General features: G+C 44.1%; 1 protein-coding gene across 1 annotated transcript in view; it reads right to left on the bottom strand.

Moving 5' to 3' along the window:
- The window catches only part of LOC126198839 (myogenesis-regulating glycosidase-like), an 85,849-nt gene that overhangs the window by 21,583 nt on the left and 49,808 nt on the right, over positions 1–14,458 (bottom strand). The window lies entirely within an intron of this gene.

The following is a 14,458-nucleotide window of genomic DNA, read 5'->3' as shown; positions in this document are numbered from 1 at the left end:
AAATCACAAGAGGAGGAGGTATACTTGGAAAAGCCCGGGAGATACGGGAAGATTTCAATTAGATTACATCATGGTCAGACAGAGATTCCGAAATCAGATAATGGATTGTAAGGCGTACCCAGGAGCAGATATAGACTCAGATCACAATATAGTAGTGATGAAGAGTAGGATGAAGTTCAAGACATTAGTCAGGAAGAATCAATACGCAAAGAAGTGGGATACGGAAGTACTATGGAATGACGAGATACGTTTGAAGTTCTCTAACGCTATAGATACAGCAATAAGGAATAGCGCAGTAGGCAGTACAGTTGAAGAGGAATCGGCATCTCTAAAAAGGGCCATCACAGAAGTTGGGAAGGAAAAGATAGGTACAAAGAAGGTAGCTGCGAAGAAACCACGGGTAACAGAAGAAATACTTCAGTTGATTGATGGAAGGAGGAAGTACAAACTTGTTCCGGGAAAATCAGGAATACAGAAATACAAGTCGCTGAGGAATGAAATAAATAGGAAGTGCAGGGAAGCTAAGACGAAATGGCTGCAGGAAAAATGTGAAGACATCGAAAAAGATATGATTGTCGGAAGGACAAACTCAGAATACAGGAAAGTCAAAACAACCTTTGGTGACATTAAAAGCAACGGTGGTAACATTAAGAGTGCAACGGGAATTCCACTGTTAAATGCAGAGAAGAGAGCAGATAGGTGGAAAGAATACATTGAAAGCCTCTATGAGGGTGAAGATTTGTCTGATGTGATAGAAAAAGAAACAGGAGCCGATTTAGAAGAGATAGGGGATCCAGTATTAGAATCGGTATTTAAAAGAGCTTTGGAGGACTTACGGTCAAATAAGGCAGAAGGGATAGATAACATTCCATCAGAATTTCTAAAATCATTGGGGGAAGTGGCAACAAAACGACTATTCACGTTGTTGTGTAGAATATATGAGTCTGGCGATATACCATCTGACTTTCGGAAAAGCATCATCCACACAATTCCGAAGACGGCAAGAGCTGACAAGTGCGAGAATTATCGCACAATTAGCTTAACAGCTCATGTATCGAAGCTGCTTACAAGAATAATATACAGAGGAATGGAAAAGAAAATTGAGAATGCGCTAGGTGACGATCAGTTTGGCTTTAGGAAAAGTAAAGGGACGAGAGAGGCAATTCTGACGTTACGGATATGATGGAAGCAAGGCTAAAGAAAAATCAAGACACTTTCATAGGATCTGTCGACTTGGAAAAAGCGTTCGACAGTATAAAATGGTGCAAGCTGTTCGAGATTCTGAAAAAAGTAGGGGTAAGCTATATGGAGAGACGGGTCATATACAATATGTAGAACAACCAAGTGGACGATCAAGAACGAAGTGCTCGTATTAAGAAGGGTGCAAGACAAGGCTGTAGCCTTTCGCCCCTACTCTTCAATCTATACATCGAGGAAGCAATGATGGAAATAAAAGAAAGGTTCAGGAGTGGAATTAAAATACAAGGTGAAAGGATATCAATGATAAGATTCGCTGATGACATTGCTATCCTGAGTGAAAGTGAAGAAGAATTAAATGATCTGCTGATAGGAATGAACAGTCTAATTAGTACACAGTATGGTTTGAGAGTGAATCGGAGAAAGACGAAGGTAATGAGAAGTAGTAGAAATGAGAACAGCGAGAAACTTAACATCAGGATTGATGGTCACGAAGTCAATGAAGGTAAGGAATTCTGCTACCTAGGCAGTAAAATAACCAATGACGGACGGAGCAAGGAGGACATCAAAAGCAGACTCACTATGGCAAAAAAGGCATTTCTGGCCAAGAGAAGTCTACTAATATCAAATACCGGCTTTAATTTGAGGAAGAAATTCTGAGGATGTACGTCTGGAGTACAGCATTGTATGGTAGTGAAACATGGACTGTGGGAAAACCGGAACAGAAGAGAATCGAAGCATTTGAGATGTGGTGCTATAGACGAATGTTGAAAATTAGGTGGACTGATAAGGTAAGGAGTGAGGAGGTTCTACGCAGAATCGGAGAGGAAAGGAATATGTGGAAAACACTGATAAGGAGAAGGGACAGGATGATAGGACATCTGCTAAGACATGAGGGAATGACTTCCATGGTACTAGAGGGAGCTGTAGAGGACAAAACCTATAGAGGAAGACAGAGATTGGAATACGTCAAGCAAATAATTGAGGAAGTAGGTTGGAAGTGCTACTCTGAGATGAAGAGGTTAGCACAGGAAAGGAATTCGTGGCGGGCCGCATCAAACCAGTCAGTAGACGGATGACAAAAAAAAAAAAAAAAAAAAAAAAAAAAAAAAAAAAAAAAGTTTCCTACTTCAGTTTGTTGCAATGGAAGTGCTACTTTCAGCTCACCATAAAACATTTACAAACAATTTTAGGTCCCTGTGGACGATTTGTTTGCACATTCATAGTCGGAACCCTTTCCTTAGCATACTTGTCTCGAGCTACGTCTGCCGCCCGGTGTGGCCGAGCGGTTCTACGCGCTACAGTGTGGAACCGCGCGACCGGTACGGTCGCATGTTCGAATACTGCCTCGGGAATGTATGTGTGTGATGTCCTTAGGTTAGTTAGGCTTAAGTAGGTCTGAGGTCTGGGGGACTGATGACCACAGCAGTTAAGTCCCATAGAGCTCAGAGCCATTTGAACCGTTTCGAGCTACGTCTCGCTAGGTCCCCTTTCTGGGTAGGATCTATAAAACATGACTGAAGTTAGACTTCCTTCGTGTTTCACAGTCTTCCGAGTTATTGTCAAGTTTTATGCATCTCTTTTTTTCTAAATTGCTCCACTACATTTAATTTTATGGTGAAACTCATTTACGTTTTATGCCAGATATGCCACTTGTTTATTATACTAGTGATAGCGTACCTTTCCTAGTGTACAGCTTTATTTTCGTATTTTTTTGATATAGCTAAACCATTAATAGAGACGGTGCCTACTGTCTCCACTAAGTAATTTCCCAATCAAAGACCACCCTTCTCGAAGAAATATTTATCGAAAAAACGAAAATCAGCAATAGACTTGCATTATTTTCTGCAAGAACACATTAAATAACTTTTTGTAATCACTGTAGGAGAAATCAGTTAATAAAGAAAATAATTATGAAAGGCCACAATGCAACTCTTCTACGAATACCTTTTCTTCACCAATGAGCGTACACGTATAAGCCAGCAAATTATTTTTTATCGTGACAGTGGACGTGCTTAGTCGAATATTTCTGATTATATCTTTGCGAGTATGTGTCTATTGTGTAATGTAACTTCTTAAGGTGTATCAGTGTTCTTAGCCCCATATGAGAGAGCTACATTACTTTTAGTAGTTCAAATGGCTCTGAGCACTATGGGACTTAACTTCTGAGGTAATCAGTCCCCTAGAACTTAGAACTACTTAAACCTAACCAACGTAAGGACATCACACACAACCATGCCCGAGGCAGGATTCGAACCTGCGACTGAGGCGATCACGCGGTTCCAGACTGTAGCGCCTAGAACCGCTCGGCCACTCCGCTTTTAGTAGTGTAAGAGATCTAGCTCCAGAGATTTTCATCCATATCTTCATCTACGTGGATACTCCCCAAATCACACGTAAGTGCCTGGCAGGGGTTACATCGAACCTTCACATTGCTCTCTATTACTCCAATCTCGAACTGTGCGCGGAAAGAAAACGAACACCTATATCCTTTCGTGTGAGCTCTGATTTTCCTTATTTTATTATGATGATCGTTTCTCCTTACGAGGTCGGTGTCAACAAAGTATTTTGGCACTCGGAGGAGAATGTTGGTGATTGATGATTCAAATGGCTCTGAGCACTATGGGACTTAACTACTAAGGTCATCAGTCCTCTAGAACTTAGAGCTACTTAAACCTAACTAACCTAAGGACATCACACACATCCATGCCCGAGGCGGGATTCGAACCTGCGACTGTAGCGTTCGCGCAGCTCTAGACTGTAGCGCCTAGAACCGCTCGGTCACTCCAGCCGGCTAGGGGACTGATATTTCGTGAGAAGGTTCTCCCGCTACGAAAAACGCCCTTGTTTTAATGATGTCCACCCCAAATCCTATACCATGTTAATGACACCCTTTCCCCTATTACGCAATAATATATAACGTTCTGCTCTTCTTTGCCCTCCCTCGATGTACTCCATTAATTCTATATGTTAACGATCCCAGATCCCGCAGCAGTACTCCGAAAGAGGACGGACAAGCGTAGTGTAGGCTGCCTCTTTAGTAGATATGCTGCATTTCGTAAATGTCCTGCCAATAAAACGCAGTCTTTGGTTTACTCTTGCCCGCAACAATTTCTACGTGTTCTTTCAAATTTAAGTTGTTCGCAACTGTAATTCCTAGGTATTTAGGAGAATTTACGGGCTTTAAATTTGACTGATATATCGTGTAATCGAGGTTTAACGGATTCCTTTTAGCACTCACGTAGATGACCTCACACTTCCCATTATTTACGGTCAACTAACAATTTTCGCACCATACAGATATGTTTTCTAAATAATTTTGCAGTTTATTTTGATCTTCTGATTACTTTACTAGACGATAAAGGACAGCATCATCTGCAAACAACCTAAGAATGTTGCTCAGATTGTCTCCGAAATCACTTATATATATAAGGAACAACAGAGAGCCTGTAACACTACCTTGGGAAACGCAAGAAATCACTTCTGTTTTACTCAACGACTTTCCGTCAATTACACTCCTGGAAATGGAAAAAAGAACACATTGACACCGGTATGTCAGACCCACCATACTTGCTCCGGACACTGCGAGAGGGCTGTACAAGCAATGATCACACGCACGGCACAGCGGACACACCAGGAACCGCGGTGTTGGCCGTCGAATGGCGCTAGCTGCGCAGCATTTGTGCACCGCCGCCGTCAGTGTCAGCCAGTTTGCCGTGGCATACGGAGCTCCATCGCAGTCTTTAACACTGGTAGCATGCCGCGACAGCGTGGACGTGAACCGTATGTGCAGTTGACGGACTTTGAGCGAGGGCGTATAGTGGGCATGCGGGAGGCCGGGTGGACGTACCGCCGAATTGCTCAACACGTGGGGCGTGAGGTCTCCACAGTACATCGATGTTGTCGCCAGTGGTCGGCGGAAGGAGCACGTGCCCGTCGACCTGGGACCGGACCGCAGCGACGCACGGATGCACGCCAAGACCGTAGGATCCTACGCAGTGCCGTAGGGGACCGCACCGCCACTTCCCAGCAAATTAGGGACACTGTTGCTCCTGGCGTATCGGCGAGGACCATTCGCAACCGTCTCCATGAAGCTGGGCTACGGTCCCGCACACCGTTAGGCCGTCTTCCGCTCACGCCCCAACATCGTGCAGCCCGCCTCCAGTGGTGTCGCGACAGGCGTGAATGGAGGGACGAATGGAGACGTGTCGTCTTCAGCGATGAGAGTCGCTTCTGCCTTGGTGCCAATGATGGTCGTATGCGTGTTTGGCGCCGTGCAGGTGAGCGCCACAATCAGGACTGCATACGACCGAGGCACACAGGGCCAACATCCGGCATCATGGTGTGGGGAGCGATCTCCTACACACCACTGGTGATCGTCGAGGGGACACTGAATAGTGCACGGTACATCCAAACCGTCATCGAACCCATCGTTCTACCATTCCTAGACCGGCAAGGGAACTTGCTGTTCCAACAGGACAATGCACGTCCGCATGTATCCCGTGCCACCCAACGTGCTCTAGAAGGTGTAAGTCAACTACCCTGGCCAGCAAGATCTCCGGATCTGTCCCCCATTGAGCATGTTTGGGACTGGATGAAGCGTCGTCTCACGCGGTCTGCACGTCCAGCACGAACGCTGGTCCAACTGAGGCGCCAGGAGGAAATGGCATGGCAAGCCGTTCCACGGGACTACATCCAGCATCTCTACGATCGTCTCCATGGGAGAATAGCAGCCTGCATTGCTGCGAAAGGTGGATATACACTGTACTAGTGCCGACATTGTGCATGCTCTGTTGCCTGTGTCTATGTGCCTGTGGTTCTGTCAGTGTGATCATGTGATGTATCTGACCCCAGGAATGTGTCAATAAAGTTTCCCCTTCCTGGGACAATGAATTCACGGTGTTCTTATTTCAACTTCCAGGAGTGTATTACGAACTGTGGCCTCTCTGACAGGAAATCACGAAGCCCATCAAATAACTGAGAGGACATCCCACAAGAACGCAGTTTCACTACAAGTCGCTTATGTCGTAAATTGCCAAAAGCCTTCTGGAAAACTAGAAATACGGAATCAATTTTATATCCCTTGCCAATAGCACTCCACAATTAGCGTGTGTAAACAGCTAATTGTGTTTCACAAGAACGATGTTTTCTAAGTCAGTGTTGACTATGTGCCAATATACTGTTCTCTTCAAGCTAATTCATAATGTTCTAACACAATACATGCTCCAAAATTTTGCTGCATACCGACACCGACGTTAACGATATTGGCCTGTTCAAATGGTTCAAATGGCTCTGAGGACTATGGGACTTAACATCTGAGGTCATCAGTCCACTAGAACTTAGAACTACTTAAACCTAACTAACCTAAGGAAATCACACACATCCATGCCCGCAGCAGGATTCGAAACTGCGACCGTAGCGGTCGCGCGGTGGGCCTGTAATATAGTGGGTAGCTCCTACTACCTTTCTTTAATATTGGTGTGATTTGTGTTGCTTTCCAGTCTGTGGGTACAAATCTTTCGTCGAGCAAGCGGTTGTATATGACTGTTAATATAAAACTGCTGCATCACCATAACTGGTATACAGTGCTGACCGGAAGACTTGTTTTTATTAAGTGATTTAATTTGCTTCACTTCTCCCAGAACATCTAAGTTACTCATGTAGGCAACTTCTATTTATTCTTGAATTTTCTAGTTATTTTACGTGTAGGGTATATTAAATTGTTCCCAAATGGCCTTATTATTGTGTTCTTCTCTTTGCAGAAACTTTATGATCAGCTGATTAATAAATTGTTGGTCTATCTTTGAACCGAGCGAGGCTCAATCCCGTGTCCGGCCATCCTGATTTAGGTTTTCGTGATTTCCCTAAATCGCTCCGAGCAAAGGCCGTGATCATTACTTTCAAAGGGCACGGCCGACTTCCTTCCCTGTCCTTTCCTAATCCGATAAGACCGATGACCTCGCTATCTGGTCTACTCCCCAAAACAGCCCCCCCCCCCTCTTCTCCTTGAATAACTACTACTGCTGTCTATCTGTGGAAGCCGTTCTGCATGATATGGATTCAAAAAAAGTCCTAAAGGTTTCCAGTGATATGTGGCCGCGGATATCTACTTAAAAATCACACAGTTCCCGCAAATTACTGACCGATGGTTTGTAGGCTCGAACCTAGCGTCCGACAGCATCACAGATGTGTTCGATCGGGATCAGATCATGCGAACTGGTGACCAAGACGTTAACGTAACTGTCACGATCATCAAGCCATTACAGCGCAATTCCAACCGAGCGAGGTGGCGCAGTGGTAAGACACTGGACTCGCATTCGGGAGGACGACGGTTCAATCCCGCGTCCGGCCATCCTGATTTAGGTTTTCCGTGATTTCCCTAAATCGCTCCAGGCAAATGCCGGGATGGTTCCTTTCAAAGGGCACGGCCGACTTCCTTCCCCGTCCTTCCCTACTTTGATGAGACCGATGATCTCGCTGTCTGGTCTCCTTCCCCAAAACAACCAACCAACCAACAGTGCAATTCTGATCTTGTGACATGGACAGTTGTCCTCTAGGAAGATGCCATCCTTGTCGAGGAAAATTCAAGCTTGAAGTGACGCAGCGGTCAGTAATAACGTCCACGTAATCCACAGCTGACATTGCCCTTCGATTACCACCACGGGTGCCATGGAGGCCCAGCTCAGTGTCCACACTCACCTATATTCATGGCACGGTTCACGTTTAGAGCATCTGTACGCCTGTATGACGGCATATACAGATTCAGCCATCGAGCTGGTATAACAAGAAACGTGACTCAGTTGAACAGTCACACGTTTCCACTGATCCCCGGTCCAGTCTCGATGATCCTGTACCTTGCAACAATATCGGATCACCATGGCAGCACGTCAACTGCTGTAGGGCCCCATGTTCGACCATGTAAGCTGAAAGGCGTACTCCGAAGCACTTGGGCCTGCTCCTCTATTTCCACTGTCGTTACGTTTGCAATACGTAGCCGCCCATTCCGATTTACAGAAGTAGTTGTTACAGCATGTGATGTAAGAAGGCCGACTACTTCTGAAGATATTTTTACAAATATCAAAACCTAGGTCAAGAGATAATAAACCTTTATTTGCAACTTCTTGGCTGACTTTTCAACTTTTTGTATATGTGCAGATTGAAGCGAGGAATGAAAATTTGCACCAAAGCCAAAATCCGAAACCGGGTCTCTTGCTTAGTAGGTAGATAATAATCACTAAGCCACCCTGCCACAGTGGCTTTGTACAACTGCACAGTTTACCGTAGTACGCGTTCCTTCTCATTCCAAACTCCGATTCACGCCTCAGCCCACACACAACAGAAAAGTATAAGACTTGATAAAGGCTCTGCAACCATAAAGTATGGTTTGATTATAGAACTTGTACTGGGTTTAGGCAGGATCCTCCGTTTCTTTCGATGCTGATGTGAGTTAACTATCACGGTCATCAAGCCATTACAGCGCGATTCTGATCTTGTGACGTGGACAGTCGTCCTGTAGGAAGATGCCATCCTTGTCGAGGATTCAAGCTTGAAGTGACGCAGCGGTTAGCAATAACGTCCGCGTAATCCACAGCTGACATTGCGCTTCGATTATAACCAATTCGGTTGGAGATCCTCTGCAATACTGTACGAGTTTAGGGAGGATACCAAGTGAGCTAAAGCCGGAATTTGGATTGAAGGGGAGGCGTGCTAGCGCTGTCCGTGCAGTACTGAGAGCCTCTGCAGCAAGGTGGCGCAGTGGTTAGCACATCTGCCTAGTGAGTAGGAGGCCCGGGTTTGAGTCCCGAACTTCGTACATATTTTCATTCGTCGCTTTAGTCTTCATGTATAGACTGACACAAAAAACACGCAACACCAAGAAGAAGTTTTACGAAATGAACGAAATTTTGTAGTCTTTTTCCTTCATCTGAAAGATGATGCTATTGAAATTCAGCGCTAGCAGCATAAGGGTGGCACTAGTAGCACCAGTATGTGGATGCAACTGTGATTTACTTTAAATATACTCTGGTACGGTAGTGAGCGTTAGTTACCTTTGAGATTGGACGTGGTGAGATGATGCTAATCAAGAATTCCTCTATGGGAGCAAAGTCGCCATTATCAGCACCTCACTGGTTACAGCGAGGCCGTGTAATAGGGCTGGGAGAAGCTGGTTGTTCTTTCTGAATTTACGTGATTGCTGGCGGCGGTGGTCGCGAGAATGTACGGGTCGCAGGAAGACCGGGTCACGGGCAGCCACGTGGCACCTCCGAGTGGGAGGACCATCGTATTCAGAGTATGGCCCACGTACGTCGTACTACATCCGCAGGAGCAGTCTGAGCTGCAGTTGGCACCACAGTCACACAACTAACTGTCAGAAGTAGGTTACTTCAAGGACAGTTCGGAGCTATCGCCGGCACAGCCCTCGATTTCATCGAAGAATGCAATAATGCTCGCATCCTGCACTGAAGGTGCCTTCAATAACGCTGTGTCTCCTAAGTGTAGTAGCGAAGGCTTGGTGTGGGGGGGGGGGGGGGGGAACTGGGTAGGCGCAAAGTTTCTACAGGTAAATCTTCTGAGCGTTGGTAAACGTAAAAATAGAAAGGAACGCTGGAAACAGTGCACAAGTCACATGAAGAGCCATGGGACAAGTTAATTAGTATCTTAGAAAACGACGTACATAGTAGATAGCAATGCACATGCGAAGTAATCAAACCCCTGAACAAGGAATATAGAGGCAATGGTTCAAATGGCTCTGAGCACTATGGGACTTAACTGCTGTGGTCATCAGTCCCCTAGAACTTAGAACTACTTAAACCTAACTAACCTAAGGACATCACACACATCCATGCCCGAGGCAGGATTCGAACCTGCGACCGTAGCGGTCGCGCTGTTCCAGACTGTAGCGCCTAGAACCGCTCGGCCACTCCGGCCGGCATAGAGGCAATGTCTCACTGCAAGTCACACCCAGTGAGCAATGGATAAATTATTATTCAGACCTATGGTGTACACAGAAAGCCGAAGACAATGCTGCAGAAATTGTAAATTGTGTACAACGAAATAGTAGATTCAGTTATTATGGAGGAGCTGCAAGACGCTTTCAAAGGTATAAGGAACAGAATAGTAGGGAGTAAATGCTGAAGTGATAAAATATGGCGACTTGTCACTAGATGAAAGGGTTTTACAATTAATAAATTAATGCTGGAGGAACTCCAATATCTGACACGTGGAGTAAAACAAAAGTACTCTCTCTGTTCAAGAAAGGGAAACGCAAGGACTGTGAAAATGATCGTGGCATCACTCTTTTAAACAATGGATACAAATTGTACTCAAAGAACCGCATGAAGAATATCACAGAAGCTGTTATTTCCGAGGACGTAATGAATTTACATCAGGTCATTCATGCACGGACAAGTGTTTGTAATGAAGGACATTAAAGAAAGAGACAGACAATTTAATCTAGAGACGCATATGGCCGTCTCGGCTCTTGAGAAGGCTCTTGACCGTGCTAATTGTCATTGCCCATGGAAACTGATATCAGAACGTGAATACCCTTATCATTTAATAGAGGTAGTGAAAACTGGAATATAGTTACTCTTTTTACTGTATTGTATTACAAAACTTTATCATCACAGACTCCAAGAAAAGCTTGCTTCACTACCAGTCAATAGACATATATATAACTCCATTCTTCGTAAATGAAAAAGAAAAAAATAGAGGATAGCGCTCAATGTGTACCTGAGTGTGCTTCTGTTTGTGGATGATACCGTTGCTTCTCAAAAGAATGAAGATAACCTACAAAGATCTTAACACCAGCTCAACGAAATACGCAAGGAATATTACGTGAAGTTTCTAGTAATTAAACCAAATTGACGGCATTCCAAGGAAAATATAAAGCCAGATAAAAAACTTATTCCGTTTTAGAATAGACCTCCCGAATATCTTACTTAGGCTGTGACGTAAGTTTCGATAAGTTTCGTTACTGAAAATAAAACACACACAAGTTGTCTGTCGTGCGATTAGCAGACATTGCGCCATTATGAACTAACAGCAGAAATGAGGTTCATCAGGAGGAAGAAGGACTGCGCATAAGAGACATGATTAGAAATACGGAGATACTCGTATTAGAACAGAATTAAATACTTCCAACATGAAAGAAAAAGTTGAAATGTATCGTGGAAATAGGAGACATGAGAAAGTCTGGTCATAAAATCCGCAGATGATCCTGAACTACATATCGAGTGAGGAAAGAGGTGTTGGAAGACGGGAATGACTTTGTTTGTGACTTCTGAACGGGCAACAGCCTGATCTTTTTTAAGAAGAAGGAAAGAATCCTTAACAAAATCGTTAAACGAGCGTATACTTTGACTTGATTTTACTTTAAATTTTTAAAAATTTGTATAGTTTCCTATCAGATTTTTCTCATTTCTAAAGGTCTTACGTAAGTTTCTATGCTAAAACGCATTATGTAATAATATCTAACATCTGCTGGCCTGTGCATGCAGTCCGTTTTTCATCATCACTATTCACTATTATTATTTGAATTATTATTATTTTTAATTGTAGTGGTGGTACTAGTAGTAGTAGTAGTAGTAGTAATAGTAGTGTTGACATCATTGCTACTATTAGTTTCGAGACAGTTCTGTTATTATAAATGGCGTAAGACATATGCAATTCTTTCTTCAAATTACTTCACCACTTCTATTACTATCGTTATTGTTGGTGTTTGTATTATAATTATTGTCTGTATTATAATCATTTATGCAAAATGTAGAACAAAACTCTTTGCGTGTGCATAACTCTGGTCCAGTAAATAACACTACCTCAAGGCCAATAAAAACAATTCAAGGAATGTATTGTACATTCAGAGAGATAGAAATGAAAAAAAAATGTGTAAGAATGCATGGTTTCGCGGCGATGTGAATTAGTAAAATTTTCTAGGGCTTCCAGCCGCGTCAGGTGGTTAAAATCCCACGAGCGTTCGACTGAGCTCTCCCCGGTCATTGTCAAGTGGTAAGACCGACTGCTGTGTCGCCATGGCCGCGTCGTTATATAGCCGCACTGCTGGCTGTGACGTCACTAGTGCTGTCTTCCTCGCCAGATATGGTAAAGTTTTCATCCCGCGTCCGTTACGCCCGTTTTAACCTCGCGGTGGCCGGGTCCCAGGCTGCGCTGAGCTGCAAACCGCAGTCCTTGTTGATGGTGTTTTCAGAGGTTTTTATTTCAATAGCTTCTTTTATAGCGCTATCCGAAAATCCCTTTGTCCTCATAACGACAGATGTTTCATCGAATAGAATTCGGTGTCCATTTTCTAAGGTGTGCTCTGCCACGGCTGATTTTTCTGGATAGCGTAAGCGTAAGCACTTCTCGTGTTCCGTCCGGCGTTGCTCCACAGTGCGTACTGTTTGGTCGACGTAGTAACAGCTACACTGACATGGTATCTTGTACACTCCAGGCGTTCGAAGCCCTAGATCGTCCTTCACAGGCCTCATGAGCTGTCGAATTTTTGCTGCGGGCCTGAACACCGATGAAATGTTATATCTCTTCAGGAGCCGGCTAATCTTTCCCGACACTGTGCCACAGAAAGGCAAAAACACAAGTCTCTTGCTTTCTTCTTCGGTGGTGTTCTCTTCTCTGTTGGTGTGTTTCTTGCGTGTCACTCCAGATATAGCCTTTGGCTGTACCAGTTTTCCCGGAAGACTTTTCGCAGGTGGCTCATTTCTAGTGGCAGACTTTCTGCGTCTGAGACGACTTTAGCACGATGGACGAGGGTATTCAGAAAGCCACGTTTTTGTGCTGCATGGTGGTGGCTGAGATCGTGCAGATACCGATGTGTGTGTGTCGGTTTCCTGTAGACACTGTGGCTGAGGTGCCCATTGGTTTTCCGTCGAACGAGGACGTCAAGGAAGGGCCAATGCACCATCTGTCTTCCTTGCATCGTAAACTTGATGTGGCCGTTAATGCTATTCAGGTGTTCTAATTGACATTTTCAAATAATGCCACAATAGGCGTATGTCGGATGCACGGTAAAGCGAAGGCACTGGCATGTAATGGTCCTCTAATAGCAATGACTACTGCTGCAGCAAAATACTGAATATTTACGGAGGAAGATAATGCCCAGAACAAGAACAATTCCGTAATTAATGTGTTTCACTAGGAAGGAGACACATGAGACACAGAAAACAATAACTGGTAACTTGTCTTCCTTTGCTGTGCAACATATGACAAAAATCTAAATAAAATTGGATATTAATAAAACTAAGGAACGAACATGCTTTGAAAATGGGTATAGCACTATGGAGAGCGCCCAGTCAGGGAACGATAACACAAAATACAGAAATGGCAATTAATTACAAAATTGCCTGAGAGAGAAAGATTTTGAGAGAAACACTTTCTTTGATTTGGTGAAAATCTTTACTAACAACCAGTGAGAAGCAAGGCATTGTATACTTTCCTGTACTGTTATACTACCAATTTGCCGCGCGGGGTAGCCGTGAGATCAAAGGCACCTTGCCATGGTTCGCGCAGGTTCCTCCCCCCTCCCCCTCTCCCACCCATGGAGGTTCGAGTCCTCCGTCGGGCACGGGTGTGTGTTGTTTTTAGCGTAAGTTAGTTTAACTTAGATTAAGCAGTGTGTAAGCCTAGGGACCGATGACCTCAGCGGTTTGGTCCCATACAATTTACCACAAATTTCCAATTTTACTACCAATTTGGCTTGAGTTAGTAGGAAGATCAGAAGTGAAACATAAGGATGATTATGGTTTAAGATAAGAGCATCATCTGAACTTTCTCAGGAGAGCAGGAAGGTCGAACTAAAAGGATAAGGGGGAGCTCAGGGCTTAACGACCCATCGGCGACAAGTTCTTTTACATGGAGCACTGATTTCGGTTAGAGGAGGATATCGACGTCTCCTAATTCGCACTGACGTGCAGTTCTCACAGCATGGATTGGCAGTATGGGATTCGTATTTTTAGCCAATAAACAGATGGTAATAATATTTAGAAAGTGTATATTCTGTGTCAACGTACTCTTTTTTAACTGGAACAATGCCTATTGACATTAACAAACTAAGAGTATGGTAAACTAGAATGTTACTGGTGTTCGTTGCAGGGGTCTAGTGCAAGTTGTTTATGAGATATCGTATTTTGACAAGTTCCCACACCGAAACTTGTACAATACCTGTTGCAGCACACATTAAAGAACAACATAAGTGAATACACTACGTATGTGGATTCTCACAAGTAACGAGACAGCTGACCATCACAGT

Source organism: Schistocerca nitens, chromosome 8, assembly GCF_023898315.1.
Source record: "Schistocerca nitens isolate TAMUIC-IGC-003100 chromosome 8, iqSchNite1.1, whole genome shotgun sequence".
Lineage (NCBI taxonomy): Eukaryota > Metazoa > Arthropoda > Insecta > Orthoptera > Acrididae > Schistocerca > Schistocerca nitens.
The sequence above is the reverse complement of the archived record's forward strand: the minus strand, read 5'-3'. Positions and strand labels throughout refer to the sequence as shown.